We start from the raw sequence: 7,594 nt of genomic DNA, 5'->3' as shown, positions 1-7,594 counted from the left end.
CTCGGCTTAGAGCCTCATGGTATTCTTCTGCATCTCCTGACCTGGATTCCGGCTCCACAGCTGGATTGCTGCATTTCTCAGACAATCTAGTTGGCCGAGTTGTTTGTATAATTGCAGCTGTATGCCATGGCTGAGTTACATTTTTGACTTTGCATCATGCCCACACAAATCAAAATAGCTTGGGCAACCCATCCCTGCAGGATGTTCAGCTTCCATCCTCCAGCAAGATAAGGCCAGGTTCTGAGTTATCAAAGCAAGGACCACTCCTGGCACAAGCTCTGGCCTTTGACCCCCCCCCAACGTTACCCTTGACCTTTCATTTCCAGTTATGCCTCCATTTCAAAGACGTGTGTCAAGTTCTGAGCTCATCTTCCTGTCTTTCCAGGGGGGCGTGGGATGGAACTTGGCAGATGGGTGGTCCTCATAGGGAGATATGAATGTACCAGCTCCAAGCAGAGTTGCCAACTGGCACCGCCACTCCAAGGCACAGCGGTGATTCATGAAAGCAGCGAGGAGTGGGATGTTGGGCTGAGAATCAGTTCCCAGGCTCTGACCAGCAATTAGGAAGCAGGCCATTGACTTACGGCCAAGAAAATAGAGTAAAAGTCTTGTTTCCTGGTTCTCCCAAGGGCTTCCACACACTCATGCCAACCTGCTTGGCCAGTGTGTCCCTTACCCTGAGCCCTCTGCACCTACAATTCTTTATGTGGACACTATTTTTGGAGTGATGGCTACACTTGGCTATTTTAGCTTCAGAATGGGCTTACTGCCCAAGGACAGGTTGGGTGTAGACAAACAAGTCTGCTGTAGCCTCTGAGCAGGATTGTTATCACCTCCAAAAGACTGGACCACAGCAAGCCCAACTGCAGTTATCTCAGAGACTGAAATGCTGCCTGCCGGCAAATGTCTGCATCAGAGCAGCCCCGGGATATCCCGGTGCTGACAGCTTGTTCTCTTCTCTGTGTGTGTGTGTGTGTGTGTGTGTGTGCCATAAAACTCTACCTCTGCCTTTATGTGCCGGTAAACCCTCTCATACTGCGCATCACCGGCCCGTCGCCACTATTTCCTGACACATCTTTTGGGGGCCCACATGTGGTCACCTCTCTTTGCCTCCCCTCCCAGTAGTGTCAGTGGTGTTTGGTCAGTTGTCCCGTGGGCAACTGAAGGACCACAGCTGGAACTCCTCTCCAGAGACACCCAAAGGCCTCCAAGGTGTGTCTCTGGACAGTCATCACCCAACAGGGTGCGAGCCAGGGAGTTCCTTTCGGCCTCTCATGGAAAGCCTCGCTTCCCATTAATAACTGACAGACCCTGGCCAAGGCTACACTTTGGTAGATGAAAGCAATGGAAAAGGCGGGCAGCTTTTACAGCCCAGCATGGCAAGGGACACTTTCAATTCCTCCGGGAGCCTCGATGTACGGCATGGCGGACAGCAGCTCATCTAGGCGGAGCACACTTATCATTGGAGGACTCCTTCCTCCTTCTGCCCACTCACTCCTCTCCCCCACAGGAGATTTGCTGCCACTGCACCTTGGAGTAGAATGGTGTTTTGCCTTCTATTCCTTCTCCCATTATGGTAGTGTGAATGTAACTGGCCCCCTTAAGCTCATAGGGAGCGGCGCTATTAGGAGGTGTGGCTTTATTGGAGTGGGTGTGGCCTTGTTGGAGGAAGTGTGCCAGTGTGGTGTCAGGCTTTGAGGTCTCATATGTGCCCAAGCCATGCCAAGGGCCTCAGTCTACTTCTTGCTGCCTGAAAGATGTAGGGCTCTCAGCTTTTTCTCCAGCACCATGCCTGCCTGCCTGCTACCATGTCCCACCGTGGTGATAATGGACTGAACCTCTGAACTGTAAGAGAACCAACCCAAGGAAATGCTTTCCTTTATAAGAGTTGCTGTGGTCATGCTGTCTGTTCAACTCCCAACACAGAGGCAGCTGATTCGGGGGCAACTCCCCATGCTTTTTAACCCTTTCTTTCCTGTCTCATTTCTCAAGTGCTTTTTTTTTTTTTTTTTTGGAAAAGCCCCCATTTGATGTGGGATTCCCCTCTGTATGCTGTGAATACCATTGGTTAATAAAGAAACTGCCTTGGGCCTGTGCAGAGCTAAATAGAGGTAGGTGGGGAAAACTAAACTGAATGCTGGAAGAAAGAGGGCTGAGTAAAGAGACACCATGTAGGTGCTGCCAGGAACAGATGAGCCAGAACCTTGCCAGAAAGCCACAGCCATGTAGCAATACACAGATGAATAGAAATGGGTAAAATTAAGGTGTTAGAGCTAGCCAATAAGAAGCTAGTGCTAATAGGTCAAGCAGCGATTTAATTAATACAGGTCCTGTGTGGTTATTTCGAGTCTGGGCAGCCGGGAACGAACAAGCGGTCTCCTACAATACCCATTCCTGAGATATCTAACTGAGAGTACACCTTCCATCAAATCAGCAAGCCTTTCTTTTCCCCACACAAATCCAGACTGCACACTTGGATAATTTGACCTTGCACTGATAGGTAGATTTGTCCTTGTGATAGTAGATGGTTTGACTTTGCACTGGTGTCTTTGCATTTGGAGAAACCCTTTCTGCTAGGTGAATCCCCCTAATGGAGGATGCTTCTAGTCCTTTATAGATAGTAACGGTGGCTCACTACTTATCCAAGGGACACCTGTGGGAAGGTTCCTCACCTTACCTAGATACCCCCAACACACACACACACATACACACACACACACACACACACACACACACACACACACACCTGTGCATATACATGGGGTGAGATGAAGGGGAGAGGAAGAGAGGGAGGAAGAGAGAGACAGAGGGAGGGAGGAACAGAGACAGAGAAAGGTTTTATTAGAGACAGCCAAAAACTAAACCTCAAATATCTCCTTCTCCCTCATGAAATGGCCATGAAGCTTGAACCCTCAGGATACATGAGCCATTTCTTATGGTCAACTTGTCACAGACTGAGACAAAATCGGACTCTTGGTCTCTTCTATTTCATTGGGAGATTAAAGAATTTACCCGGCAGGAGATTTTGCGGTATTTTAACTGTCTGCTATAGTGTGGAGAGGTAATCTCACACATGGATATTGGCATAAAGATGGGCCAACGAAACCTGTGTCCATGACCCAGGAAGGCTGGTCATGGTGCTGATGCAAGCCCTGGATGGGAACTAACCTGGTCCTATCAGACCCTAGATGCTTTTGGCAGGGGCTGCTAGGATGGCATGATTACTGGCCTGATTGAAGGAACGAGAAAGGCCATCTTTAAGCCTGACCTCTTTCCGCTCAGGCTAACTGAGGCCATGCATAACTATAATGACCTGGTCCCTAAGAGCCAAAAGAGCCAGACTGCTCTAGCTATCTGTTTTACTAACCAGACAACATCAGACAAAATATCAGAAACTAGAACAAGGTCTCCCAGCTCTTTTTCATGTCTTGTTAGACACAACCTTCATGGGCTGCAGCAATGCAAAAGAAGTCTGGAGGACCAGATGGGCCGAGCAGCAAGCAACAGGATAAAGACAAATGATGTTCCCAGTACTCAGTGAGCATCCTGCCTGTCTCGAGACCACCCAGACCCTCGCCCACACAGCTCGAATCAGCCTTCTTCAGGAAGGCCACCCTTCATTTATTCCTGTGGTGGTAAGCAGGGCCATATGATTTGCCATAACCCACCTCCAGCACATGCCCAGCTGCAAACGATAGGACTCCTGAAAGTGGTAGTTTCCCTCGTGAGAGACAGACATTCTGTTCTCAGGGGTTCCGCACAAGAGATATCACTAAGGACCTGACTCCGTTCATAGACAGTTAAGAGTTCATCAGAAAAGATAAAGATCCATCCCTCGGGGGCTGATGGACCCCACAGCTCTGCAAATGCCATGCTGCCTATATTTATAAATGTGCCTTTGGTGACTTTAGATATGACACCCCCAAAGCACCGTTTCTAGTCAATGCAAGGGCCACATATTCTTCCTTGACTGATTTCCCAGGTCTGTACTCTCAGTTCCCAATTCTCACTAAGACTGATTACAGATCACAGTCTGGCTGGCTAGTCTTCCCTGAGGATATGTGGGAGGAAACAATGACTTGGACTCTCCTGGTCTGCTCAGATTGCCCGGTTTCTCTACTTGGAAGAGACATCATGTCAAAATGACAGGTTAATTTACTTTTGCACGCCCCCCCCCATACTTCAGTGTCTCTCCTGACTCCCTGGTCCTTTCATAACCTTGTGTAGAGACCATCCCGTCACTTAGCCATCTGTCAAACCTCAGGCCATTCCTGACCACCACACCTCTCTCATAATTATCTTGCTTTCCCTGACGATCCTACGACCCATCAAAACCTGAGACCCCTGTGAATCTGCAGTCATTAATTAACAAGTTCCTGGCCGCTAAGCTGTCACATCTCTCCTACTCAGTGTGCAGCACCCTCATTTTGGCCATCAGGACATTAGATGGGACTTACAGGATGATTCAGGAACCAAGAGCCATAGTTTGAATAGCCATAGAGCTACGGAGAGAGCAGTTCCAGCTCACCCAGCGCCTGCCAGTCCCTCTACATCCCTGGAGCGAAACCTCCTTCTTTCTCACTTATCTTTCGACTCTGATGCCATTTTATAAACTTGCACTCTCTGTTTGCTACTGACTCACCTGCCCCGCTTGCTTTCAACATTTAGTCCCAGACCGTCCCCTTCAGGCTCCTTCTGACTATACCTGGACATTAATGATAAATTTTCTACAGCCGTGATCTCACCCCAACCTCACAGGGGTCAAACCTTTGAAGCTATTATAACCTTCCCTCTCCTGCTATTCCTCCCCCAGTTACTACAGCTGTCTCCACTTCCCACCCACTTCAAAAGTCCCACTGTCTCTTCAGCTGCCACAGTCTAACTCTTCCAAGGGACTGCTGGCTTTGCCTGCCCTTAACTCTTATCTGCACCATCAGTGCTTACCCAGCCATTCAGATTGACCTAATTAACAATCTCCCTTCATGCACATCTCCCACGTGTCTGATAAACGAAAAGAGGCATCCTGCTTTCTGGGTTCATCACCCCTTTCAACAGCCTCATGGCCAAATACAATAATAAATCCCTCCTTCTGTACATCTCTGCTTGTCACTTGATGGCCTCGCGCCGTCTTGTTAGGTTGTCAGCCTCTCAAGCCATCCCTTTCCCTATACAACCTGTCTTAGTTAGAGTTACTGCTGTGATGAAACACCATGACAAGCAGCAACTTTGTAGTGATGAGGCAAGCAGGCCTGCTTTTCGTCCCACCCGGCTCCCACATGGCTAGCTTTATACCCGAAATAACAGCACACAAATTGTATTCATTTAAACACTGCCTGGCCCATTAGCTCTAGCCTCTTACTGGCTAACTCTCACATCTTGATTAACCCATTTCTGTTAATGTGTGTAGCACCACGAGGTGGTGGCTTACCGGGAAGATTCTAACCTACGTCCACCTTGGGCCGGAGCTTCATCACCTGCCTCATTGTCTTCTCCCCAGCATTCTGTTCTGTCTACTCCACCCACCTAATTTTCTGCTCTATTAAAAGGCCAAGGCAGTCTCTTTATTAACCAATGAAAGTAACACATAGACAGATGACCCTCCTACATCACAACTTGGGAAGGGAAGGGTTTGTTTTCTTTATACTTCCACATCAATGCTCATCACTGAAGGAAGTCAGGGCAGGAACTCAAGTAAGGCAGGAACCTGGAGGCAGGAGATGATGCAGAGGCTATGGAGGAACACTGCTTACTGGTTTGCTCCCTAGGATTTGCTCTGGACCCAGGACCATTAACCCAGGGGTTGTCCCCACTCACAATGGGCTGGCCCCTCTCACATCAATCACAAATTAAGAAAATGCCCTTCAACCTTGTCTACAGCTAAATCTTGTGGAGGCAAATTCTCAACTGAGGCTCATTCCTCACAGATAACTCTAGATTGTATCAAGTTGACATAAAACTAGCCAGCACACAATTCTATCCTTTTTTAAGATAAAATAAAAATCTCTATCTTTCTTCCTCTCCTTCCCCACCCCCTCTCTCTTACACACACACACACACACACACACACACACACACACACACCTCCAACTCTAAGGCAGCATACAGTTCTCACAGACTTTTAAGATCAGCACATCAGTAAGGCTATAGATAAAAATCTCAATTCAATCAAGTTTGACCTTCCTCTTGCCATAATACATCTCTTTAACAGGGTGCACCTCTTCAGGGGGAGGAGCTTGACTTAGCCTCAACTTGATGTGCCATACTTTATAGATTCCCATGGGAGGTCTGCCCTTTTCTAAAGGGAGGAGGAGTGGATAAGGGGGGTAAATAGGAGTAGGGGGATGGAACAGGAGGAGAGGAGGGAGAGAAATCCGTGGCTGAAATGTAAAATAAATGAAAAAGTTTAATAGAAAATGGCAAAAAAGAGCTCTTTCTGCCATCTTGGCGCCTGTGGGGCTTGTTGAGAACAGGACTTCTAAAAGGCAACATGTCTGGAAGGCTGTGGTGCAAGTTCATTTTTTTTCTGGCTATAAGGAGGTCTCTGGAACCAGAGAGAGCACACAGCTCTTCTTAAAATTGAAGGTGTGTATGCACGAGATGAAACTGAATTCTACTTGGGAAAGAGATGTGCTATGTGTATAAAGCAATAAACAACACGGTGGTACCTGGATACAAACCAAACAAAACCAGAGTGATCTGGGGGAAAGTAACTCGGGCCATGGAAACAGCAGCGTGGTTCGTGCCAAATTCCGAAGCAACCTTCCTGCAAAGGTCGTTGGACACAGAATCTGTGTGATGCTGTTCCCTTCCAGGATTTAATGAAAAGTAAGTAAATAAAAATGGATTTGTGAAGGGAAAAAAATGACAAAAAAAGAGAAAGCTGTGAAATTGCCTTCCTTTCCAATCATCAACATCAGATCCCTCAGTTTCTACCCCTTCTCTCAGAATGGTCTTACTTTTTGTGTTTCCCGAAAGTCTCACCTCCCTCTTTTCCTTAAATTGCTAACCATTACTTTTCTACCTACATATTGCCAGACGCCTTAATGTCTGGGGGGCTTCCTCCTGTTGTGTAATTAATGCCCATTACTGCCATCAATCCTGACATCCGAATTCTCCCTAACACTTCTCCTCTCTACCCTTTTTGGGTATCTCCTCACCTTAGGAGAGTTGTTCAGATGCAGCCCCTCCTAGTGGGACTGGGTGTAGGCACTGGAACAGATGGGCTTGGGTTGGCTTCTTGTGCTTGTCCAGTGTGCTGACTGGATTAGCTATGAGACTAAAGCACACCTTAACAGCCCTCAAAGGCTCTTAGGAATAGACTGATTCTCTTGCCACGGTTCACATATTCTCAACACATTTACTGTGCTCTCAACACATTTACTGTGGCCCAAGGCAAACTTCCTGGCCCTAAAGGAATGCTACTTCTACACCAATCAGTTAGAATTCCTTGAGATTTGACTGACAGGCTAAGGGAGCAGCATCTTATTAGAAAGAGAGCTGCTGAGGAATGGCAGCTACGAAAGGACATGTGGACCTGGCTTTCCTGCTTCCTGCTACTCCTGAGTGTTATTACACATATGAATGTCCTCCTTCT

At 47.6% G+C, this 7,594-nt stretch overlaps 1 pseudogene; it reads left to right on the top strand.

Moving 5' to 3' along the window:
• The first annotated feature begins 6,487 nt into the window (after nucleotides 1–6,487).
• On the top strand, nucleotides 6,488–6,819 carry LOC125400822 (large ribosomal subunit protein eL33 pseudogene; annotated as a pseudogene).
• The last annotated feature ends 775 nt before the right edge of the window (nucleotides 6,820–7,594 follow it).

Source organism: Myodes glareolus, chromosome 24 (assembly GCF_982192425.1).
Source record: "Myodes glareolus chromosome 24, mMyoGla1.1, whole genome shotgun sequence".
NCBI classification, from domain to species: Eukaryota; Metazoa; Chordata; class Mammalia; order Rodentia; family Cricetidae; genus Myodes; species Myodes glareolus.
The sequence above is the reverse complement of the archived record's forward strand: the minus strand, read 5'-3'. Positions and strand labels throughout refer to the sequence as shown.